The sequence below is a fragment of the Dromaius novaehollandiae genome, chromosome Z, assembly GCF_036370855.1.
Source record: "Dromaius novaehollandiae isolate bDroNov1 chromosome Z, bDroNov1.hap1, whole genome shotgun sequence".
Lineage (NCBI taxonomy): Eukaryota > Metazoa > Chordata > Aves > Casuariiformes > Dromaiidae > Dromaius > Dromaius novaehollandiae.
This window is the reverse complement of record NC_088132.1, coordinates 60,062,272-60,089,194: the sequence shown is the minus strand read 5'-3', so window position 1 is coordinate 60,089,194 and position 26,923 is coordinate 60,062,272. Positions and strand designations below refer to the sequence as shown.

General features: G+C 39.1%; 1 long non-coding RNA gene across 6 annotated transcripts in view; it reads right to left on the bottom strand.

Moving 5' to 3' along the window:
* LOC112987055 (uncharacterized) overlaps positions 1–26,923 on the bottom strand; it is a 155,825-nt gene that overhangs the window by 96,082 nt on the left and 32,820 nt on the right. For 2 of the 6 annotated variants that reach the window (XR_010385942.1, XR_003260176.2), the window contains exon 3: positions 2,102–2,225. The exons of 3 other annotated variants lie outside the window; for them this stretch is intronic. This is a non-coding gene — a long non-coding RNA (uncharacterized LOC112987055). Of the gene's footprint in view, positions 1–2,101; positions 2,226–17,266; positions 18,044–26,923 lie in introns of those variants that run through there. One more of the 6 variants, XR_010385946.1, reaches the window with a different exon arrangement.

The window sequence follows — 26,923 nt, the reverse complement described above, 5'->3', positions numbered from 1 at the left end:
TTGCTTCTGAGGCCAGTTTTGTAAGCTTCAGAAAAGGACCAGACATTTGCATGGGAAATAAGGGCCTCCACAGCTGAGATATCAAGGAATTCAGAGTAATAATTCCCTAGATCTAAGAATCCTATAGGGTCCAGGAATGGAAGATTTCTCTAAGCCTTGGTTTGGCATATCCTTTTGATGTGACATGCAATGCCATTCCTTATCTTTTCCTAATTCAGGCTCTTCTTCCAGACCTACTTTCTGTGCAGCCACTTATTATTTACCTGATCCAGAGACTCATTTAATTGGTTCCATAATAAAACAAACCAATTGTTTCTTAAAGTGTGTGTTGCATTTTAACACACATGGAGAATTGCCACAGTTTTGCCATCACATGTAAAATTCTTCTTTTACAAGCACTGCTTTGTCTTTTTTTTTTTTCCTTTGTGCTGTCCACAGATATCTTGCTATTCCTTTCCATGGCCATTCAGAGTATTTAGATTTACAGGATGTGCATCATGTATTTTTATCTTTTGAGAGACATCTAGAAAGCTCCTGTATCCCCATGATTACTAATAATTAAAGGTCATATAGCCCATCTTCCTGCAAATGAATTTCTTTCACACCTACTGTTGTCTAGTCCATTTCAGAATACATCGTGAATCCTAAAAATAACTAGAAATAAATGTCACCAGAACAGAGGCTTTTACCACATCTGTAGGGAACCTATCTATCAGTGCAGTAAACCTTGCTGTTAGTCTTTTACTGCAACTTTACCCTGCATTTTACTGCCTCATTCCCTCCATTATTTCTAGATTGCTAAAAGAAAACTACACTAAATAATTCTTATGGCAAATGCATAGTATGGAGTATAGTCCGGATCAGCCATTTGTACGAAGCTGTAATTACTGAGATTTCTCCCTGCAGAGGTTGCTCCTTCCGTTCTAGGGCAAAGGCTGCAGTTGCAGCTATACCAGAATTGGCTGGACCTGGGCTCTTCCTTGAACTCTCAGCTGGTAATTATCACCTCTCAGCTGACGCACTTATCATAAGCACTTCTTCTCCGTTCCAGTCCAAAGTCAAAGAGATTAACTTACCCATAACTGGGAGGCCGTGTGAATTAACCTGACCGCCTTTGCACCAAAAGGGATTAGGCTCTCTCACAAGATCAGCTGTAGAGACTAGGCAGCTTAAGAAGATGGTCTCTCCCCTTCTGCTCTCTGCCTCTGAGCTGTTAGTTGCCATATCTTAGCTTGAGTCTCAGTGCGATTTGCATATACTCCATCTGCTGTCTAGACGGCACCCAGGAACTCACACTTGCCCAGCAGGATGGTCTCTCTCCTAGCCCTTGGCTCCAAGAAAGTCTCAGCACTCTGAAAGGGTGAGTGTCAGAGCAGCTACAAAGCTGTGCATGGCTGATAAGTTAGTAATCCAGGTTGGATACAAGCTGTGCTTAACTAACAAGGTGAATAAACTTGATAGAGAATATTGTCGCCTATGCATACTGAGCTCTTTCAATCTTTCCTTGTGAAAGCTCTGCAAAATGTGACTTTACCATAATACTCATAGAAGTCTGTAATTTCAGTACAGTATTCATCAAACAGCAAGCTAAGACTTCCAGAGGGTTCATGATGGTTCACCAGTACTAGACTAGGAATATTTCAATGCTCAGACTAAACAGCAGCCCAACACTTAGTTGCATGCAAACAGCACTGCTGTGAAAGTGCCACCATTTATATACATATTTCAGTCAAGGGGCAAACCTGACATCTGTGGGTCTGTCTACATTGCACAACAGTACATGGTGCAGAAATTCTCAAACTAACATCAAGCAAGGTAACTAAGAGTGAGAGCAGTAGAGTCACTTCAACATTTTAGGCCAAGCACAGAAAATATAGCTATTTCCAGCACTGCTTTTGGAAACTGAACTGGTATCTTTTCCTAGCACTGAAGTGCCATGTACATATAGAAGCTCAATGAGGGCTCACTGCGTGATTACTTGCACAGCTTCTATTGCACTGGGTAGACATGCCTCAAATATTTCTTGTAGTAACTGCTGGTAACTGTTGATGTTTTTGTGAAGATTGGTGTGCCCCTTGCATCCAAGGAAAAGAGAGCTTACCTCAATAGCAGATGCATGTCAAATCCCATGAGACTGTTGACACAGTATAGCATCCATCACTGTCATAACTCTGTTCCCTGTGATGTCACCAACACTCTCCCAGTAATGTCACTCAATGCTGTTCCTGTTGGGTAAACAATAAAACTTCCATTCTGTTCAATGGATTCAAAATTAGATCTGTACTGAGCACTAACCCAAATTCATGAGCCCCTTAGTTCTACCTGACACTGTTAAAATAAAGGGCTCTGCTAGAGTCAGAAGCAGAAGGTCTACCACTCTTACACTGAGTATGTCTGCTTGCCCTTGGGTTTCCAGTAGAGCAAGAGAAAGGACCAATCGCATAATTATTTAAGAGAGTTCAGCTGTGCTGCAGAGAGGTTAATCATCCCTCTGAGATAACAGGTTTATCTAAGTCCTGAAATTTGCCCTATTGATGCTAGTGTTACCAAGTTCAGTCCCAGTATTCACTCTAGTGAGAAAGTAGCAAGTGTCACGGTAATGTCAGCCATTTCCATGTGATTATTGTAGAGATTTTAGTTGCAGCAACCATTTCCTTAACTTCCTGAGCTAAGATATTTTATAACAGCTGTTTTGCGTTTTTTTTTTTTAAGTGATGGTTTATTCTCTGTTTTCTACATAGAGACATTAGTTCTTACTAAGGGTTCCTGGACCTTGCTAGAGAGACCCAGGGCCCAGTGCCCAGTACTGACAGAATGAGTCATCTAGGAAGGACAAATCTCCAAGTCTGCTTCTGTCTTGGTGGTTGAGGAAGGGGAGGAGACTGCACCATCAGTTTATCACTGCAGTGCACTTAGCAGGATGATAGCCTTATTGCTGTTCAGATGGAACAGTCTGGCAACATCAGGTACTAAGGAAAGGATTGTTTCTCTTTCTCCTCAAAGAAAAATCCTTGCCCGATTCCTCCTAAGTACCACCTGCCCTTTCCCCCTCTAATGCCACAGCTCTGTGCTGTGTCGAGTAACATGCTCAGTTGCCTCTTTACAGTAAGAGCATCAATATCATTAAAAAGTCTGCAATGGCCTTTTAAGCTCAACACAAGACTGATAAACTGTATCACAGATTAAAAACACGCACAGCCTTCACCGCATGTCAACAGGTGGAAGATTTTACTGTTTCCAGACCTTCCTCATGATGGAGAGTAATTATTATGATTACATGGCAGAGATACAGCAGCACAGAGAGACACTACATCTGTGAGTCATTCACAGCAGCAGAGTCAGCAGAGGCACAGCCTGGATAAAGGGATTAGCAAGGCAAGACAGACAGATACATGCCTTGGGAGTACACACACATGTGTGTGCTCATTAGGTGTCAAAATAGATAATTAAGGATTACATCGTATTAAGAAGATCAAGCAGGACTCAGGGCATGTTCACATGCCAGCTGCATTGGTAAACTGATCACAGCATCTACAGAGTACTTCTGTCCACCACCCCAGCCCAAGCCATTTCCCTGTTGTTTAGTATCACTGAAAAGTCGCAAGGCTAAAAATAGAAACTTGGACAGAAGAATTTGTCTAAATAGGTTTCTAAATATTATAGAAGTATTTCAAGACTATTACAGTGCATTAATACAGAACCAGATAAGATAGTGCTATGCATTTCCCCTCTTGCATTTCCTAAAAGCCAGCATGATAAAACTTTCTTTCCTTCTTTTCTTCCATCCTAGAACAGATTTTTCTATCAATAATTTTATGCCTGAAGGGGGGTGGGATCCAATGTGACTGAGGGGTCACATATCCCTTATGACAACTGCAGACTGGAATCACTAACCATGCAAAGCAAATTCTTGAGAAAGGAAAAGGAATATGCATCAGAACGCTCATTTTTTTGACACAAACAGCAAATGGCATCCACTACAGAACATCACTCAAACATCTTTGTTCTGTGTCATTTCCACTGTTCTTTGTGTATGCCTGCCCATTGCTTCGATTGTATATTGGAATAGAGTAATAGTTCCCCCCAGGTTTTTCTCCAGTTCTGTTTTATAAAAATCTCCTTTATGATAAACTACACTGTTGTGTCACCCTTTTTGTATTTTCCTCTTATAATTAGGAGTAGGGTGATAGAACTGATGCTGTCTCTAAAACAATATTAACATTATACAACAAAATAACTGCTGTATAGTGGTCAATCAAAAATATTTGAAAAGTAACATTGATTTTAGTCAAGCTGAAATATAACTTTTCTGGAGTGTTTTGGCTAAACAGAAAAAATAAAAATCTAATCCTGAACATTTTTGTTTGATCAACCTAAAATATTCTATCCAGCGTGAAAATGAAAAGGTCTGTTTCATTTTGAGGTAATTTTTTGGACTTGTTTTTGTTAATTGATACAACTTTATGAACAGAAATGCCATTCTGAAGAGTTGAAACCTTGGCCAAAAAAATGTTATGGAAAAACACCAGCATTTTAAAATTAGTATTTTACTTAGACAGCAACTACCTTAATCTATTCAGTTTCTTTTTTAAATGATTTGTAAATAATTTGCATCTCCAAAATTTCAGTGTGTTTCTCATTACTGTGTTCAGCTCTATTTCAGTGATCCTGTGATGGAAGCAGCAACAATCATAGACGCTGCCTGTGTGGAGAAAGAACAGGGAGTTTGAATAAAATTAAATGAGATCTGGATTCAGTAATCCTCTGAAGTGAATCTCAGAACATGATTCTGTGTGCTTTCTCCTACCAGTTTTAAGAATGCATGATGGTGTTCTTTGGTGTATATATTGTGTGCTCTCAAATGAACATCCACAAAGCTTTCACATCACCCTATCATGCATTCCTTATATGCTCTGCCTTTGACTGAGAAGCGTGCAGTGTCAGTACCAGTTGGGAGCGTATGGCTGTTGGTGCCTCTAGCACAAAACAATCTCATTAACTTTTCATGTTCGTAGAAAGCTGCTCTACACCCGCATATTTTCCTTAGCATGAACAAATCCAGCATTTCTGATTCTAATCAGAAATATAACAAGAAGAGACAAGTTTTTTCCTCCTGAAGCAGGAGGCATGCAAATACAGCCTCTCAAAACTCTGTGGGGATGTGCAAGAAAGTTATTACTCTTCCATCAGCCCATCTTATGCCTGATATGTTGTAGTCCACAGAGCTGAACCTCTGAGATTAATTAAGTGTTTGTATTCTCTTCCATTTATACAGATAAAAACTGGGAAGGACTCCACTGAAGAAACACAGTTATGATGGTGTAATTGAGAGAACTATGCCCTTGACCCCCAGGCTGCTACATATCCCCAGTGGGAAAAGCTGGTGGACTGAACTATTGTGCCACGCTTTTTATCACTGTTTCTAATTTACTCCTGTTATTCCTGATCATACCACTGAAAAAAGGCAAGGCTGGTCAACTGAAAGCTTTCGCAATACTAGCACAAGACTGCATCCACAAATGCAAATGTTACATACTTCCCTTTCCTGGTAGGAAATGTAGAGCTGTATCCCAGCAAAGGCAAAACTGAATGCAAACCTGCCCAGCAGCAGAAAAAGGTTTCATCATTTGCCCATGGTAGAGACTGTGTGCTGATAGTCTGCAGTATGGGGGAGGAACCCACCACACACCCTATCACGACGGCTTAACATGGTTGTTGCAGATGAGGGAGGGAGGCAGGGCCCTTGAAAGCAGCCTTTTTAAAATGTCACTGAGTAGGTTTCAACTGAAGTGCACAAAAATAATTTAATTCCACTCCTACTCTAAGAGGATGGCATATATTGTTCTTTCTCTTCATCTATTTCCCCTGAAAGCTTTCTGCACCCAATTGTATTAATGAATGTTGAACTGATGATGACGCATATTAGATCAATATAGATGCATGTAGAATTAGGTCATTCTAATGGAGAGCGGCCCCAGCCATTCAAAAAGCACTCTGCCAAATGAGAGGCAGTGAGCTGAGCACTTGTCCCTTGCTTTCATTTTTCTTATATGATATGCATGAGGATGAAGTACAACATGCTAACAGTGCATTTTGCAGAGCCAGAAACTTGCTCTGAGTGTGAGTTTAAAACATGGGTACCTTGTGCACCGAAGCACAAATACTTGGTGCCTATCTGCAACAATCAACATGCCTCTAACAGCTACACGGGATCCATTCTGCCCAAGTAAGGAAGAGGGACAATTTGGGAAGATGACAAAGATACGGTCATACCTTCTCTGTGAAAAAAAAAGTCTTCAACACTGGCAGAAGTGAAAGATTGAAGCCAAAGGGGTCTCTCCACATACAGATTTACTGTTACATCCAGTCCACTACCCATCAGAGAGGTGGGCAGGACAAACTGGAAAGAGCAGAGTAGTTCCATGGCATCCTCTAGACCCTCAGAGAAAATTCTTGTGTGTCTTACTGCCATGGGGCTGTGCCCAGGTGCCACTAACTGTCTAGGGATTTATTGCATCATGAATCCAGGACAGTCTATGAGCAGGGTATTTGCCTAAGTGTCAACATATCTGTTCAGGATAATCAGTTTTGTAAGCAGTATACATGGGACAGCAATAGAGATTGTTTTGATGAATGGGTACAAAAAATGCATCTCAAAGCTGAATATTCTTGCACACTTTCACCAATATTTTTATTTTCTGTGAAGTTGTACAGCTCATGCTTTTCTCTAAATGGTGTACAGAGGATTAGCTATTGAAGAAAGAGATACTCTAGACAGCTGTCTTAGAGCAGAATCACCAGGAGCAGTCATGGGTTGAAGACTAGGTCTGAGGTGAACCTAACTACCTCATGATATTTCTGTGTCAGTAAACCAACCTGCAAGGCAGCAGGCCAAGTTTTGATATTAAAGACTATGAACTTTATTTCTGAGCAAGTTGGAGAAGGCATGTTCCTAGATTTTGCCTCCAAGAGTGACACCAAACCCCAGTAGCAGCAGGAAGAAATCTTGCGCTGAAGTTATGATAAATTTCATTAATAATAAAAGCAATACAAAGTCTGTATCCCAGTTACACAGAAACACCACAAATGCATCAGGTATTATGGCATGCAAAGCCACTGTTACATTGGCACAGCCAACTCCTTATATCCTACAGTAACATTACTGAAGAAAAGCAGGTAAATTAGAGCACTACAGACACGCATCAGTGAATGGATCTTAAGGGCCAGTGGAAATAATGCATTTCTATTGCCTTGACCATGGTCCCATCAGAAACTGCACAGACGATGAGTGAAGAATGTGCAAGTGTTTGAGACCTCCACTGTGTCTAAGCTGTCAGCAGCACAGAACAAATGTGAGGTTGATAAGAAGTACAAGGCTACCAGGAATTCATCACCTATTCAGGCCCTGAACTATGGTCCTACGAAATTGAACAACTGAATTTGAAAGTCTTGGTTACTCTGCTAAAATGTTAATTGCCATGATAATACTTAAACTATTGCATGATCTATTATTTAAAGCAAAGACAGTTTTCCTTATACTAAGAATGAGAATATGAACTGGATCTTGGTGTATGATGTGTAGATGCTTTCAGCAGAGGCATGCAAGCCATCAGGACAAACAACAAAACATTCCTGCCTGTCTGGAGTGAGAAACACTGCCCATGGCTGTATTAAGTGGTTAGTATGAGACTGAAATTTGGTTCTAAAAAAGCCTGTGCTAAGGAAGAATAAGGGGGCTGGGATTTTTCATTTAAAAATAGATCTTTTCCCCATTTGTAGGTTGGTCTCATTTTGCAGCAGCTATATTTTGCACCAACATGTGGTAGACCAAAGATTAAATCTCAAATTCCCAGACACTGGGTTAGAAGAGGCCAAGAATGTCACAGAAGTGACAAGCTTAGTGTCAGGAGATGGGGATTTGGTTGCTATACTTTTCAGCACCTCTTGTTACTCGAGCCTTCCAACAACCTTGACGCTCGTAACAGAAGTGGCCAATTCCCACCTCTCTCTTTCCTAGTAATCAGCTCTCAGTAGGCAGCATGGCTAAAAAGAGCCATGTAGATTTTTTCAAATGGCTGTGGCTCACACCCTCCCACTGGCAATGTTAATGTCACCCTTTGCTTTTTATAAAGTGGTCGGGACTTCATCAGAAGTGCACAGACTGGGAAGCAGCAAAGTATCAGAATAAATGCTACAATTAGCAGCCAGAATTCAAGTAAGTGCCAGGTAGTCATTCAACTGCTCTATGAAATGAACACTTTGTTTTAAATTCTTTTCTAGCATATTTGTCTGAACTTCTTTTGACTGCAGAGAAAATGATATGTATGTTTTTGAGGCCAGAATCTTGCCTGAGGTTAGCAAATACAACCTAGGTGCACAGAAATATAAGAAAGATCAAAGGGATACAGCTAGACCACAGTGTGAAGAGCATTTCTAGGACATCCTGCAGCCCACATACCCTGTCTGGACATCTGATTAGAATCCCAGCCTAGAGTATGGCAACAGGCTGCTCTCAAAATGATGTGGCACAGCCGATGCCTGAGCTCACCTGGTGACTCAGTACATTGTAATTACATTGGTAGGTGCTTATGCAAAGTTCCTGTTGCCTCTGCAGGATATGAAAGTGTACAGGATACATGTGGACCTGGGAATCATGTTGTGGATGTTCCCGGTAGCACTCCATAATGGCAGGGAAGGCATAGCCCTCTAGGATAGTTTCAGGCATCTGCTTCACTTTTTTTGAAATACCATTAAAACAAGAGTCTATTTCTTGAGTTCAGTCTTGTTCCATCCACATGCTTCATCCTTGGAGAGCTCAAAGAATTTAAACTTCAACTTTTTTTGCTGTTCATTATGGAGCCAGGAAACTCCGAACTCACCTATTTTTATCTGCCAGTGTGGCACGATGGAATGTTATCTGGGTTCAGTTCAGGGGTTTCTGATTTCGTTCTTTATGTTCAGAAGCGAAGAGCTGAGATAGGCACTGGCTAAGAGCCTACTTCAAACCACTTCAGCTGAAAAACAATTTCAATTCTGGAAAAGGAATGTAGGATAGTTTTCAAGTATTTTTTTACTGGACTGACATACTCTAGGGTGTCTGGAGAGCAGAAAGCCAGCTTCAAATCTCATGGGAATTGGCAAAAGCATGAGCCCAGAGCATTTTGGCTTTGCCAGACGTTCATACCTTTTCCTTTTACCATCTAAATACGACAGCAGAAAAAAACATTTAATTTCACTCACATCTCTGAATGGGAATTTCCTTTCTTCCAAAGAAATGCTTGTCTATCACTTCAGTAAGCGATCAACAGTGCCTTGGAAAGTCAAAACTGCAGAGGCTGCAGTAATCTCCACTCACTTCTGAGACCAGTGAATTTTTCCCAGATGCTTGTACAGACATGAGTACTGGTGCATCAAGCTTTTGCTATTGATACTCGCCTGTCTTCTCCTCCAGGTGCAGCAGGCACTCCAACCCACGCAGTTTATCCTAGTGCTAAGCTCCAGATCTCACCTCTGTGCTCAGCAGCACACTAGGCTGTTGGTTTCCAACAAGGCTCTGTGTATTGTAGCTAAGAATTCAGATTACTGCCAGCATTGGACTTGCACAGGCTGTCTTATGCCAGCATTTGGGATGCTCTGACTTTTGCTGAAGACTACAGAAAGCAAAGTGCAGTAAAGCAGCTCTGATATTTCCCTCTAAGAAATCGTAGCATTGCGCTGGCTAGATTTGAACCTGCATTTCAAGGCAGGGTTGCCAGTGGAAGTTAAATTTCCAAGGTGCTACAGCTGCTACCTTAAGGCCTGGTCTGAAGACCAATGAAGGTAGTGGAAAACTTCTCATTAACCTTAGCATTAATTTCCTCCAAATCTAAGGAATCACTTTCTTTAACTACCACATAGTCTGTTACTGTTCTAGCATTGAGTATGCACTGATTGCCATAAAAGTGACCAGTACATCTCAGCGCATCTCCACTGTATGTTTATATTCCGTCTGTGAATTGTCTGTGAACAAACCTAGATTTCCCCAAATTTGTTCTTTGGTTCAGAATTCTTCACTGATTCTTCCCATGGCCATTATCTTAGTGTATTGACATTTGTTTGTTGTGTATACCTTTGTGTGATAGTTGCCATTAAAATCTCAGGCTGTTTCGGTTTCACATGTAGGTCATGTTCACTGATGGGATAGTAATAATAATAATAATAATAATAATAATAATAATGATAATGCATCAGAATTTCAGTGCAAATTCTCATGATTATGAATTTGAAATTTACTCTCTCTGAATGTTCTCAATAATCACTTAAATTTCACTGCTTTCATGAGTATTCCTCTGAATAAATTTGCTTGCTAGAACATTAATGGAAAGTGAATAGAAAAGGGATATAAACTAAGTTGAAGCACACACTAACAATTTTAAAGATTATCTATGAACGTGTTTTTGCTGTATTTATTCACCTATGCATATATTCAAACCTGTATTTGATCCAAACTTCCATCCAACTTATTCAGGGAATAAGGTAGTCTTTTACTTTTTTAATGAGTTACTAATATAAATCTCTAGTTGTGAATATGAAGGAAATATAAAAATGATGATACATTTATTTTATATCATGTGTGACTTCCTGTTCTAACAACATTTATTTTTTCCTGTTCCCAGGTCACAACTGACTTCTGAGCATATGGAGAAACAGACATGTCAGAAGTATCTCAGGGTGTACTAAAAGTAAGGGAAAAAAATTATGCAGTCCTGTGTAGTTTAATAAGGTTGATGTGAAGACGAATATCCACTGGCTTAATAGCTTTAACTAAAAGCTGAGCATCATAGTTCCTTTTGTCTCCTGTGCTGACTTGCCCTTTTGTATAGTTTTACTGAAGTTGCACTAAGTTTTGTATTTCAGCACATTCCCACTGAGTATTAAAAAAGTGGAGAGGTGCCATGTAAAGATATCCGATATACAGCTAGAGCTGGGCAAAACTTTTTTGGCCAAAATGTTTTTGATAAATAATACTGATTCAATGATGTCCATTCTTCTGAGCTGTTTAAGGGAAAAAAAATAACTGGAAAAAAGTCAACATTTTAGTTGTGAAATATTTTGATTTTTAATTCAAAGCAGTATATCATTTGGGAATCAATTTCAGTTTTATGACAGAATGAACCAGTAAACAAACAACCCCTCCCCAAATCCCAAACTGTTTTTCAATCAAAAATTATTATTTTCCAAATTTTTATTTGGCTGAACATTTCATTTCAGGTTGATACAAAAATGAATTCTCATTTTTCTCCTTGTAGATCCCCCAGTGAACCCCCCAAATCAATTATTTGCCCTGCTCTTGATACAGTAGTCTACAGAGGAGTATTTCTTTGGCAAAAGCACCAGCTGTAATTTTTGTGCAAGTGTCGAACTCCTAGGTTATTTTCAGATAGATGAATGGTATGCTTTCAAGTGACTACTCTTCCAAGCACTCTCTCTGCTTGCTTGTACTTATTATGCATCAGTAGTTTTGCTTTCACATTGAAAATTTGCAAAGATATATCTCATAGTCATGGAATTCTGCAAGAACGATGCTCATATGAGGCCAAAAAGAATTTGGATAGCAGGTTTTGAACCTACAGCAATGAAAATAAGAAGGACCTGATGGCTTAACGGGGATGATGGAACCTTTCTCTTTTATTTTGCTGTTTTGAGTCCTGGATGCAGCTCTGCACAAGATAAAGGGTAAATGCAAGAATTTGCAAATAAAATTTGTGGGAACTATAATTATAATATCAGTTGAAATAAAAATCATGGACATTTGAGTGCCTGAAGCAAGATATGTACAAACATTCCAGTTACACAAAATCCTTGTTCCTCTGTCAGATGGTAGTGAGAGATATGAGTGCTTTCCTCGTCTAAGAATCAAGACAAATCCCTGTACAATTATACCTATCCATCACGCTGTGGGCCTACACAAGGCCCTTCCATTTTTCTGGGGCAGTGCAGGAAGCTCATGAACAGTCAAGGGGGAAATACCACCTATATATGCCAGCCACAAAGTCAGCATTTGTGAGAGGTGAGTCACTTTGTGAGAGGTGAGAAGAGGTGAACATTTGTAAGATGTGAGAAGGGTCTGGACAATTTCCAAAGTCATCGTTTCATGAAAGAGTATTGCCGACAATGCTTTGAGTACTACTCCCTTCGTGGCAGAGCAATCCTGAATATATTGTTTCTTGTCCACCTAGAGAACATTACCGAACCAGGTGGAATATTAAGGGCAGAAGGAAAAAGAGAAGTTCGGATGGATGTTCTGCTATTCAGCGCAAATTATGGCAAAAGTCCAATCCTGCTGAATTCAAAGCCAAATGATTTTCCCAGTGCAACAGAAAGGAAAGCACTGCACACAGCTATGGAGTGTAACACAATACTCTGGATAAAACTGTCTTCATGTTCCCAAAATACAGTACTCTTTTGCTGAGCACAGGACAATCACTTAATCACTTCTAATGAAAGCTGTAGAAAATCATTCTCACTGCATAGTAAGTGTTTTGCTCCCATACTCCGTAAATAATATGCAGCCAAATAAAATTAACCAACAAAATCAAGTGTCATGCCTCCCCAGGACCTCCCTGAATCCTCTCAAATGTCTAACAGAGTTAGAGCTACTTAAAGAATAGTTCTTTTCTGTGTTAAGCTCAGGGGAAGAAAGATTGGAGTTCTTGTTTCTGATGATGGGGATGACTTTGTCTATAAAGCTATAAAGATGCTGGTTTTACCCATGATTTGTGTTTGACCCATTGTTTGAAGCTAGTGGTACAAAATGTTTTTGATTCCCATAAGTCCAGGCAACACCTGCCAGGCACTGCCAAGAAAATAACCACCTCCTTTTTTTTATTCTTCTTCAAAGGTAGGTGAATTCTAGCCAATTGTTTTTTTAAAAAAAGTTCATGAGAGTAAATGGAATAAGATGTACAAACAACATGGATCCCACTTTGTAGACAGCTGTAGTTACAAAACCTGAGAAAGGTAGTTCAAAGCTATATGTGGCTACTGCCCCTTGGGAAGCAATACTGTCTACAGCACAGTGGATAATCCACTACAAAGTCTGAGCTCTGGCATCTTTTATCCATCTGACAACTGCACAGCTCTGCCACCAGGATATTTCACCTAAAGGGCACCTGCATCTTTGCATCTGTCTGTGTGCTCAGTGGGACATGCAACTTTTCACACAAAAATCTTAAAATTCTTTGGGGTTCATGTTTCCAATGGAAAAAAAAAAAGTAGCTTTATATCTTTAGCTTCATAATTCCATGTATTTGGTGTACATAAAATAAAATGAGGAGGATACCAAGTCCTACATGAAATGTTAACAACCTAAGACTGAAGTGACAAACACTGTTTAAGTAATTTGCATGTTTGCTATGCTCTCTCAGTATGGGGAAAGTTCATGGCTAAGTAGTATCTCTGTGCTAGCAAAGCAGCAGCGCAATGGAAATAATTCAAAGGCAAGCACTCGTAGTAATTATTAGAGGGTTAAAAAGGATGATGTTTGAGGTGAACTGAGAAAAATTGGATGTGGGTATGTCAGACAAATGATAGTTAAGTGCCTTGGGAACAGTAGGCCAGAGCTGCCCTTGCTTCACTGTGGGAAAGGGTGAAGCATGTACTCCCCCAAGCCAGCCCAGCTCCGCTGCCCAGTGACTTGGGCCTTTGCCCACGTGCTTCTCCCAAGGCACTAGGAGATGAAACTGGGAACTGTCTTTGCACAAACATCGTGGAAGCAGGGTGATACCTCTGCAATGAGTCTCTGCAAATGGTGATTAGGGATCCTCGCTCTTTTGTCTCTCATGCACAGGCTTGAGCAGAGGAGTAAGTGTCCAACGTGAGCCTTCGTGTACTGGCCACAAAGACTTCACACAGCAATATATAATTACGATCCTTTTTTTGATCAAGGACCTTGAGTAATTGCATGATGTTTCTTCTTTCCCCCCCTCTTCCTACGTTTTTTGTTTGCTTTTCTTTTTGTGAATTAATGCTATATTTATTGCCTTAGGTGAGATTTTCAAAGAACTCATGGCTGGCCTAATCCTGCTCCTGTTAAACCACTGGGAGTTTTGCCAGTGCTTTTAATAAGAACAGAGTTAGGCCAGTGCTGTGAGCTTTGAAGCCCCCGCTTTGTGTGTACTCATGTGAAGGTGGGGAACAGGGTGCAGATAAAATGAGAACCAGTCTAAACCTGGATCCAGCCAGGGAAAATAATGCAAACAAAACCTTTCTTGTGGTTCCAAGGAATCTCTTCAGCCATTTTTTGCTCCATTCCCCAAAAGCACTGGCTTGATTTTGTAATCAGCACCCTGTTCTGTGGGGATATTCCATTCTGTGGGGCCACTTCTTGCTTTAATGCGGATTTCATTTACCTTTTGAGGATAGCTACTTTTCATTTAGGAGAAATGCACAGAGACCCTTTTTTTTTCAAGTGTACTAATGAACATTTTGCTGGTAATTCACCACTAAACAGGAATTTTAAGACCAGAAGGGACCATCATAGTTATATAGTATATGACTTCAGCACAATGTAATTTGTAGCCTGTAAGCCAGTATTTTCTATATTCACCCACAACTTCTGTTTGAGTTGTAATAACATACAGAATATTTGTGTGTGTGTAAGTGTGTGTTCACGGCTATGCCTATATATTAGGGAAATGCACATGTAATCTACATGAGCTGGGTGTGCCACAGAGAGAAAGCATTACCCAGACTAAAACAGGCAAATGATTGGGAAAGACAAACTAAAATGAAACAGAGTTTTTGTTCTTGTTGTTATTCCTGAATTGCAGTAATATTTTCTTGTGGCCCTTAAATATACAAAATGTATTGATTTCAATTGACAGTACCTATTGAGATTGCTAGATTAAGCAAAGATTATACTCATTAGCACAAAATACTTTCATAAATTCAATTTCCTCATCTGTATCCAAGAGCAATACTAAGAACAGCATTTCTCCAGAGTAGATTACTGCATTGCCCTGATTTAGGCATTGCCAAGAAAGACGATAAACAGGCTTCAACTTGCTTCAAACACTATTGCCAGTGTTAGCATTTCATGCAAGAGAGCAGTGACAGATTTTACAGATTGTATTGTTTTTCATAAGATATCAAAGGCAGCTGATTATAAGATCTTATTGTTTCAAAAGCCCTTAAGCCCTAGAGAATCTCTGCTAAAAAACAGCAGAAAACCTACAGTGCTAGAATAAGAAATCTCTGAATTCTGATCATGGTCCTACTGTCAGATGCTCTGCGGCCTTCTTAGAGTGGCCAGGTCTCATGCTATTTCCATTAATTTCCTAAAGCCTGTGCTGCTAGAGTCAAGTGACTGTAAAAAAAATACAGCTTCTAGGCTAACAAAATAAAAAGCATGGCCGTTATGGTTGTGGAGAATATCTTCAAAACAAACTCTCAAGACTCAGCATTGTATAAGCAGTTAAAAACTCTCTATTTTTTTCAAATCACAGTAAGGGCGTGCAGTAGGGCTGGAGTATTATTTGCACATATTTAGGCAAATCACAGTTCATACTCAGTTGCTTGTACTTACAGACATGTATTCACCTTGTAGAAGTTATTAAACAATGAAAAGCAATCGTTGCCTCAGAAAATCTTTGTGCAAAGCATTAGGGTATAAGAAGGAGTGTATCACTCTTTGTTTGATCAGTTTGTATATTCTTATACTCCTACTTTTTTTGGATATTGGGCTGCATGAACCTCCATCTGACCCAGCTAGTATGTCTGTGCTAAATACAAGAGGCCTGGGGAAAAATGACCAGGAGGTGTCAAAAAAGAGGGTCAGGGACTGTTTAAAATAATGAGAAGGATATGCCATGCTAGAGTGGCTTTTTGTAGACTGAAATTCAAGGTAACTACAACATGCCCTGGGGTGTAAAAAGGAGATGTGAAAGGACAGTAGAGGGTGCAAAGCCTGAGGGGATTGTGTTGGAGGACTGTGTACTCTGGTGCGATGTGTCTACTACCTCTTTTGGGAATGATCCCGAAGTGACCTGTCCCAAGAATCAAGAGTAGCTTTGCCCTGAAGAGCGCTAGTTGGAGTGGCTCAAACAGAGCAAAGCAGCCCATCAATAGTCAATCTGTGTGAGCAATCAGAAGTCCAACACTCTTGCTTGCTTCCTGAACCCCTATAGCAGTGTACATATAGTCAATGTGGCTATTCTTTTAAGTTTGGGGAAGAACATTTAATTAGAAATTACACTGTGCTCTGGTACTATATAGAATTACTTAGTGTTATACAATACTAGGAAAAAAAATGGTTTCTAAAACTGGTTCTCAGAATTATTCTTAAAAACGCTTGATTATCAGGACCATTCTCAGCTCTAATTTGCAGATATCTTTTCCAGCTTCATTCAAGAGGCTGGAAGGCTGTCTCTTCTCATTTGGAAGAATTTCCTACTCTATTTTAAATCATGTTTTCATTTCTGCTTTAAATGCAATATTTGGCTGTATTCCTTTAAAGGTTTTTTTATGTACTGTTACTGCAAGGGCTTTGAATGAGCCTCTGAAAATCACTGAACAACAAAGTTGTTGTTGCCTTTGCTGCTTGATCTTTCTGGGAGGCCAGTCCCACACAAATCTCCTTCTCTCTCCAGAATACTGCATATTGTAGATAAAACAACAACTTTCAGTTTAGTCAGAGGAGAAAAATGCAGTAGCTTTCTCTTCTTTCAGATTGTGAATTCATTTTTTGTTTCATGAATACCAATTTCAATAGCTCCACAGCCATTTACATTAACCGAAAGGCCTCAGATATAACAAATAGCATGAGTGATGTGGCGAGATTCTATTTCAAATTTGCCATTCTGGGACTGAACAGAGCATTATATTTAGACATGTTCTGAGATTTTCATTTCTTTTTACACTTTTAGAGCTCTTCATGTGCTGCAATCACAAGTATTTACTTGAGAAATTATGTACAAAGGTGATTCTTATCATGTAGCAAGAAGATGTATGCTTTCAATCTGTGTGAGTCAGTGAACTCTGACACTCCATATTGTGATAGCTCTAAGCCTATTCATGTGACTGAAGAGAAAGAAAGAGAAAGGAAAATTAAAAGAAAAGGAAAGAACAATATTATTCATGTTTTATCTGCTATCCAGATCTATATGGAAAATTATTCTCCCATTCCATAAGAGTTTTTGAGACTTTGCAGCTTTTTCCCATGCTGAACTGGGAGGAGGAGTTGAAAGGCAGAAAAAGTTCATAAACTGATACACTGGAGGAAAAAAAATTGGACCAGATGAACTGAAGCATTTTATTTAGGCATGTTAGAAATCCTTCATCTTGATGGTGGCCTTTCTAATTTGATTTTTTATTATTATAAATTAGTTAAATTTTTTAATAAAAACATAAAATGAAGACACAAGTTGAAACTTGTATGCATTTGAAATGTCCAAGAGTGGTATTAATAACTTCCAACAATTTTTTTCTTCAGGATAGTTTTTGAATCAGAAGACTTGCTGAAACAGCTCCTTTCTTGATGACAGCTTCATTTTGACTGGCTGACATGAAAAATGTTCATTAGAAAGTTCTTAAGCAACTCTACCAATATGCCCTCCTTTCTCTCCACTTTTCTGCCATTTGCCAACTCTGGTCATCTTGGCTGAAGAAAAGGTGTTTAATTTCAAAATTGTTCTAAGCTGTAGAGCTGTGCTGCTCCTTTGCGTATTATTCTGACTGCAGCTGTTGCATAGCCATTCCTCTGCTTTACGCACAGGCATCACTTTAGGTGCAGAAAACATGCATGAGCACAACGCTGAAACGAGGCCTGGAGGCAAACACGGAGGGACCCAGCAAGGAGACAGGCATAGGAACATTCGTTCGATTTCACTCTTAGTTATTTTGACATTGCATCCATGCTATAGCTGGGGGAATGGAAAATACAGGAGAAGGCTAAAGCAGGATCAGGGAAGGGTGGCAAGGAGTCTGAGACAGTGAACGAAAATGCAGAAAGCTGGATCAGAAGTTTCAAACAATTTATAGAAGACAGCCAAGAATGAGTCCAGATCTGGAATCAGAAAAAGGCAAAGAATTCTAATTGTATCTCATCTCCCAATCTAATTTTACTGCACATTTCTGCTCAGCTAACTGCTGCTGTCTTTCCCAAGATGTTTCAGGACAGAAGATGGATAACGGAGCTATTGGTGCTATTATTTCATTTTTTCTTGCTCCAACTCAGCTAGATAATCAAGCATGTTTTCAATATGTTTAAGTTATCTGTGCAAACCAGAAGGGGCTGCAAACCTTAGACCAGACCAGCCCTGCCATGGAGCTGCCTTGGGACCAGAAACTTCAGGACTTAGAGACTTGGAGCTGAGAACTCAGAAAACCAGGGCTTCTAGGGTCTGCAACTGTAGGGCATCCCAACTGTTTGGACTATGCTCACGTCTAGCACCTCTAGAGTCTGGATTTGATCCATCCTGAACACTATTCCATTCTCCATTGTTGGAAAAAGTCTTTGGTCTTTCCAATAAAAATGGATTCAAATGGCTTTTAAAACAAATAAGGAAAAAGAATCAGAATACTTGACTTAAAATGCACTTTTCCCCTCCCTGAAAATGGCCTTTAGTGCTAACACTTCCAGTATTATTTCCTTCTTGAATGAGGGACAGGCTTTCCTAATGTAGGAAACTCTAAGCCTGTTGCCTTTCCTACACTGGAATTTTCAGGTGGATTTCTAAACCTGTTAGGTCTGTCTGTTACTGTGGTTCTGGGTTTAGTTATTTTTTGAAGGCTAAGTATTGAATATCAACACTGATCAAATCCCTGTAACGTAAAGATGCTGGCGTCATCTGATTTTTCCACATGTTTTGGTTTAGAGTCAGAGGTATATTTACCATTACAGAGGATATGCAAAACTTCGTTCTACTTCCTGGGAAACAGAATGAAGATCTTGTGGAACAAAAGAAACCATGGTTTTAATTAGTACATCTCGATACAGTTAGACAATGTGTAAGCACGGTTGCTAACAAATCCCAGAAGGAAACAGTTTTCCTTTCTCACAAGAAAATACCTATCCCTAATCAGGGCAAAGAATGAAATCTTGGGTGAAAAATTGAATGGAAAATTTCAAAGCAAAAAGAAATTCCAATCCAGACAGGGAAATTTTTTTTGTTTGCTAAATTGGAATTTCCCAATGGAAATAGATTTCACTGAAAAAACAAACCAACCAACAGATCAGCTCTTGTTTCCCTGTCTGGTCTTCACAGCGGGACATGATGGGTTTGAGTGCTGAAGCCCACACACCTACTACTGCATGCATTGTACCATATAATCCCTCCCAGAGATTTAATGATCACCAGTTTAATGAGTACTTAGGTGTTTTGCTCCACTGCTCTAGTTTAAAGGACCCCTTAAATCTAATGGTTAGGAGCAATCTTGTAATTTCCCAGCTATATTTACTCAAGACCACACTTGTGGCTGTGCTGACATGATCTACTATTATCTGTAACTCTTCTTCCTCTCTGATATCTATAGAAAATCATATAGAAAATGAACTTCCTAAAAGATAACATTCCTTCATAGTTTTCATTTTACTATGTGAAGCAAACTAGGCTCTTGTAGTCTCTTGTGGTCTCTAATCTCCTCTTTCCTCTCCATTCCTCCCTCATTATAGTTTGAATCAATCTCTCTCAAACATGACAATCCAAGTTTGTATGTAATTGTTTCAAAGAGATTTCATGAGTTCTTGGTACTCTGTCTGCAATAGTTCTCTATCTCCATTGGAAGTGCTTCTCCTAATACACTTCAGCATCACGTTTGCCTTTTTTTCTGACCGCATCACATTGGCAGCTTATAGCTCTTCTTTAATCAACTTCACACCAGGCTCTTATTCCTCTCCAGCATTTCCAATTGATGGTTTTGTTATGAGTCACCACAGGGTCAAATTCTAGGACCTCTTCATAATCCAAGTACAAAGAATTTTCATTGGGCAAAAAAATATTTTTTTTTTCTCCTAAAAATGTGGAGTAGTTTCATTCCAGTGTTTATGATAACATGAGATGCTAGGAAGTTTTAGCTTGGACTGATTTACTGTGTCCTCAGTCCTACTCTTTGGCTTTGCCATACACAGAAAATACCTAACACTTGTGCCCATAAAATCTCTATTACATATCACATCATTGGTATTACTAATTACATATCATTCATTTGGTTCTTTTCACATCTGACTCAGCACCAAAAATAGGAATGATGTTCTGAAAAACATCCATTCTAAGGTAACAATGAATTCAAGGAATTTCAGAAGACTATTTTAAAGTTTAGCTCTCCAAATGTAAAAGCTTTTAAGAAAATACTAAAAATAATATTCACTGCCATTTTTTGCCCTTATTCTAGATTCTTCACCTTATCCCATCGTTTCTGATGATTGATGAGAGACATGCTAACGACTGCACAAAACTGCCTTTGCCATATGAGTTTTGCAAAATCTTTTACTCTAACGCATGGAAAATACGGTGTATTACTTCTTCAACATCAAAGAACATTCTCTTAGAAAAATCTACATTTGTATTTTCCATACCATAGCACTGAGAAGTCTCTTTGCCAAAGGTGAGTGATCAGAGTATTTGGCTAGTTTTCACAATTGCCCACAGTAAAAGGTCTTATTTTAAACTAACAATCCCATGTCGGTGAAAATGGCCGTATCTCATGTTATGTATATAAGAACATTTCAAACATAGATCTATTTTTGTAAATATAAATAGTATATATTTGATGTCTTCTGTTGCAGGGTTATGTATCCCTATATACTTGCTTCCCAAAATCCATCTGTACTCATCAGTGTCTTTATCTCCATCAACTATAAACCAAAGATAATGATTCTTAAGCAGTAGAATGATACCTGTTCTAAAAACATGCTTACATGCAAGTTGTGTGGGCATCTAAATCTTATTACTGGATGACATTTTTTCAGTGATAAAACTAGAGATTTGGAATGTTTTTAGAATTTCTTTCCAAGGGACAGCATGTTGTGTTTGCCAGCCTCAAGTGTTCAAAAAAAAAAAAAAAAAAATGCAGATCACAGAAACCTCATGAGGTTGGCTTAAAAATAATGAGATTATAAATAAAAATACATGCTGAGGCCTCTTTATTTACCTAAAGATGTTTGAACCTGCAGCATTCCTTTTTCATGTGTTGCTCAAGAGGACAATTTTGTAGAGTGTTATTTATTTTATGTAGTTTTTTTAGTGAAAGCTGAGATTCTGATGTATTCCTTAGCTCCTTGAGAGAGACTTTAAACCGTGACAGCTGTCAAAATGGTGTGTAATTCTCACTGACTTAAGAATATTTTATCCAGTTTTGAGGGAATTCTGTCATTTGGAGTAGAATTTTGAAAATACTGGAACAACTCTCTTTTTGATTCTTTAGGTGCCAGAATTAGAAGGACGAGTACACAAACATACCTGCTAAGTAGCACACTGACATTTTTGTGGAATATAAGGCTGCTAGAGACTTATATACATATGTAGTGGCTTATACAATGCTGGTCTTTTCTTCTTAATAACAGTATGGTTATAGTGTATATGGGTAACTAGCTTGGCATTAGAACAGATGACCTCAGCTACTGACAGAGAAGAACTACTCAGGGAGATTATAAAGCAAACTCTTCAAGAAAGCAGATTAGTTAAGTCTCAGACAAATGGAGTGCTCAAACAAGACCCAAAGTTATGAGTCTTGCTAATGAACACAACTGTTACCAAGAGCAGTGAAGGAAAGCAAAAGAAATACTTTGAAGTTTGGCTGCTCCCAGACAGTCAGGAGTCAGGTGGCTGTTTGTTAAGAATCCCTTGCATTATTTGTAGCAGGTAATGAGTTTGCTGGTTTCTCCTTGAGATGCAGACCTCTTCATATCTGGACATGCCTTTGTCATGGGGAGATGGATCTTAAATGCTGGCAGACAAGCTTCCGAGAGGCTCTCAGACACCAGGACAAAGTGCAGGGATGTGCACCAAGTCATACGTGGTGGTGGAAGCTTATGCTAACCCTGATTGTAAAGGAGGAGTACGAGCCATGTTAGCCCATTAAATTTAAGCAGTTATTTGAAGTATTAATTGGTGTATGGTCTTTAAATGGTTTGTATCCTTGCTATCTGAGAAATTCCTCCTAGTTCAGCTGAATTCATGCTGATGTCTGCCTGTCTGAGAGTTTTGTTTAGTTTCAGTCTTCCTCCCTCCCTCTCTTCGTAGTGTAATTTAACAATAATTTTGAAATTAGAAGCAATTCTAAACCAAAACCCACTTTCTTTTAACTTCCTTCTTGACAACCTGGGATGTTTTGACCAATTTTTGAATCGGGAGATATTTTAAAAAACAGTTCCTCTACAGTCACTTTCAGTTTCAATGAATGGGTATTTTGACATGAAGGAATCAGGAATTTCTCAACAGGAAACTTTCTCTGAAATTTGCATTTTTATATCTAAAACTACTGGACTGCAATGTTATTGTAAATGTAGATAAACTGTAATAAGTGAGTAATTATGACCAATTACGACTAATCAGTAATGGGAGGGCTTTAAAACGGGGCCCCTTGTTAGACTCAAGAAAGAGAATAATTTGTATTTTGTTATACTGGACAGTGACACCACAAAATGCACGCAATCTCTGGGCATGTTTCATCAATACAAGACAATAAAGAGGGAGGCATAGTTCAGCTTTTTTCTCCCATGACAGCATGGTTTGCTAATTCCAAAATGTGTTTCAAGTGATTCAGAGGCACACCAAGAAATGAAAGCAACTGCCTTCCTGCTATTTATCACTCATTCTGAAAACAGTAGATAAACTACATTCAACTAGATCTACTCTACTGCTTAGAACAGAGGCATATAATTTTAAAACTTAATATTGTGATAAGAACTACTTAAGAATATCTAGCACAGTTAGTCTGCTCCAAGACAAGCTACTGTATATTACTGATAGTCTAGGATATTCATATCAGACTGGGTAGTGGCGTTGTGCCAATATAACGATCGTGTCAGTTGCACACACAAACACACATATATTTTGTGCATGTGTATAGCCACTTGGACGGCTGGTTATATTAGTCTCAGATGCAAAAAAATTAAAAATAAAAAAGATTCACTGCCCATGTTTCTCTGAATCCTGCCTTAGGGAGAGAACAAGGAGTGGCGCATAGACAAGCCACTTTCAACCCTCTCTCCCAGGCTCATTGGCACTAATCAAGGAAGGGCACCAAGGAGATAGATGATGAAAGCTGTTTCCAGGCTCTTTCAAGCTGATTTTCTTCAGAAACCACTTCAAAGGATGTGGTCAGGTGCACACCTCTTGGTTTTAAATGTACGAAGTGCAATCTGCGAGGACTCTTGTCCTCACCTTCTCAAAACACCGTATCTTTGGCTGGTACAGACTGGCATCCTGTAGCCTGGCTGCATGGCTTTTCACATATGAATCTTTCACTGAAAAGATTCAAATATACCGTAACTTTTTCTGAGTACCAACTTTAGAATATTCTAACCAGCACTACATACGGCATTCAAAATACTGAGCCAGCCAAGCAGAGTATATCATCTAATACTCTGAGCACTAGTCTTTTAAAAGGGAATTCCCATCTATTACAGCTGCGCTACTGAAAGGTAAACTTTGCTCTATTTAATACACTTCCAGCTGTCTAAAGGCTTTTCCCTATTCATATCTATCTTTTGCATGTGGAACAAAAAGCCAAGTATCAATCTGAACATGTTAGACAGGCTTCAGTACCTGTGGGACAGTCTAAATGACCTATTGCAGCTTCATTCTGTTTCCTGTATGTTGCACACACTCTGGATTTCCATAGTGTCTGAAAGACCTCGAGGCTGGAGGGTGGCTACTCTTTCGAATTCAGCTGGAGCCTGACAGAGCTCCCAGTTAAATTCTAAGCTTTTTTGTCAGGCTATGGGAGGAGTGGGGCTGAGAGCATTGACAGAGATGAGAAAGGATAAACTGTGGTTCATTTACAGACTTCTGTTTAAATGAAAGGCCTTAAGGATCCCACATTTCACCTTGTTTACATTAGTTCTTTTCCAGGGCACGGAGAGTAAAAAGTAAAGCCTGGGCCAGAGAACATGGGATCAAGCTCCACTTTCAGTCATTGGGAGTTTTGCCTGAGCAAGAACTGCAAGACTGCGTACTCAAAAGCAGCAGATAAATCTGTGAGACTTAATCAGTTCTCTGCATATATAGACTTTAAACAGGATTACACACAGAATGTTAACTGTTGCTTTGCTGCATGGTAACAGCTGATACAGCTCAGCCCTTCACCTCTATAGCACACTTCTCTTGAAAATTTCCTTTGAGTGCATGGTGTCTACTGCAATTGCCAAATATGGTTTAACTGTGTTTAACTCTGGTGTTTGTGGGTGACAATAATATTTGGGATATAAATAACCTAATTCTGGCTTAACCTTGGGCCACCAGACAGAATGACAAATATGTAGAGGACAAAATATGTGCTTGGGGAACTGTAACTTATGGCTGTGACAGTTGACAGGCATTCCTGTTCAGATGGCTCCTCAAGATTCACGCATAGTTAATCGCTTGCCCCCTGTAATCTCTCCGGCAGGGACCAGGAAATTTTAGGACCATTGATTTTTCTCAGGACAGTTTTGCCTCTGTTTTTGTCATCAGTAATTGCCCTTTTTATTGTGTAGTACTTACAAGTGTTACCATTAACAACCCTTTAAAATTCATTTATGATTTGTAACAGAACAGAGGGGCTTTGCACAGGATTAATGAACCGATAATTGTTAATCAATCTCATTAATAATGATCTCAAAAGTAACCCATATGTCAGCGGTTGCTCCCAGGAGAACAGAGAAATGACAGTTTACTTCTTAGTTAGGAAGCTAGTTAGAAATAGTTAGTTAGCTAGTTAGTTAGAATAAGAAACTACTTGACTCAATAAATATGCACATTATCAGCTCAGCAGAAATATCAAAAGCACCTAAATATCAATGAAAGAATCTAAAGTGTCAGAACAGGATTTTAGAAAATGGATCACTTCTTTTACTTTACTCATTTTAGGCCTGCTAATAGCTAACTAAACTCTCACTACATCTGGAGCTCATAAAATGTATCAAGGAGGAATATCCTGTGATTTCTGGAGAGCATGAATTTTTAGCAGTAGGAAAAGCACCAGCTGCGATGCACTGCATCGATATGCCTAACATATGCAAACCAAACATTACAAATCAGACTAAATATAAATGGTGCTTAAGAAATGACACACAGAGAGACTCTTCACAAGTACTCCTCCATCACTGGAAACCCCTTACGGACTTGCACAAAACACACATGCTGAATGATTAAGAAGAAAAACTCATCTGTCAATGGATTTATTTGCAAACATCATGCTTCATTGTCTCTGTCTTACAAATCTACACATTGCTTCATCCTACTAATATCATTATAAGGTTGCATGGTATTGACCAAGGTAAAATATAATTTTTTATTTCAATCTATAAACTGAAGCCAATCAACATGCCTTGATATCAACTACTCAAAATTCTCAATAGGATTGAATAATAGAGAAGAGGTAAATCAAAGCTAACTGCTTCAGCTCCAGCCAGTCTGTCTCCACTCAAAGCATCCATTCAGCTGGGAAGCACATCAAAATTTATAGCATAGACATTTACTGTGAAAGGCTTTAACACTATGAGGAATCCTACACTCGCGCCATGAAAGCCAATAATATGACGCAGAGCCTATATCTGTGATGTCCTACAGGAGTGCTCAGTGGCTGAGAGCAACAGTGAACAAAAGCATTTATTAGTCTGTGAATCTTATTTCATCTGTGTACACACACACGGGATTTGTTGTCCTCAAAACTGAAAGCAACAAAAGATTAGAAATGGTTACAACTCCAACCTTTTAATCTGCTTCCAACTGAGAGTCCAGAATCATGGAAGAATGATGTGATTCCCTGTCAAAAGACTAGGCAACATCTGTATGGCCGATAATCTGTTTGACAAAGCCTGAATGTTAGTAAAAGAGATTTATCTTTCCTACACGAATATATCAAGGTACTGTTTGGCAAACAGGCAGCAGAGGCTGACATTCGATGGCTCTTGATTTAATTGTTGACCTATGATATCTTTTACTATCAAAAAGGAAGAATTTCTTTTTAATCCATGACCTTCAGTCTGTGGTTCTAATCTTCTTTGCAGCCAGAGAAGATGAAAAGTCATCGCAGCTGTGATCTACATTTTATATAACAGTGAAATGCATGGCTTCCTGCAGGACATTAATTGCTTAATATTGCAACCCATAAACCAAGAAAGATCTGGGATGCACTCCCTTACATATAATTGAGTAAAATGTGTATCAGATGTGTCAAGTCAGAAGTCTAATTTACCAGAGGGATGTTCAAATGATAGGTACTTTCCCAGATCCTCAGTGGACAAACAGGAAAACAACCTTGTGATAATGCAGCAGGAACCTTCATGCATTCAAGAGTAATCATTTCACTATGTTCATAACAGCATGTTATGATATGGATTGTACAGCTTTAACACGCTGAAATATGATAGTTTTCAAAGGTTTCTGCTGTCCTAGGGAAAATAGGCTAGTGTGATTGATTGACTTGCTATTTAGGGGGGACTACCAGCTATAACAATGTTTACTTAGCATTTCACTTGCTTTGTTTTCTTATTTAAAGGTTCACTATTTACATCTGTGGAAGTCTTCTATTTTTTGTTTTTTACTGATTTGGCAAGGATATCTCCCACCTTCCTCTTCCACACTTCCCCTCCAGAAAAGTTCAGTGGTTCAACATCTCCTTACTTTTCACTCTCTAAGTTTGCTTAAAAACATCTAGGACAGGAAGTTATCAAGCTCAGCATAAGAAGTTTGATAAACCATCATAGCACCCCTTCAAAAGTAATTTTTTTCCTGATTTA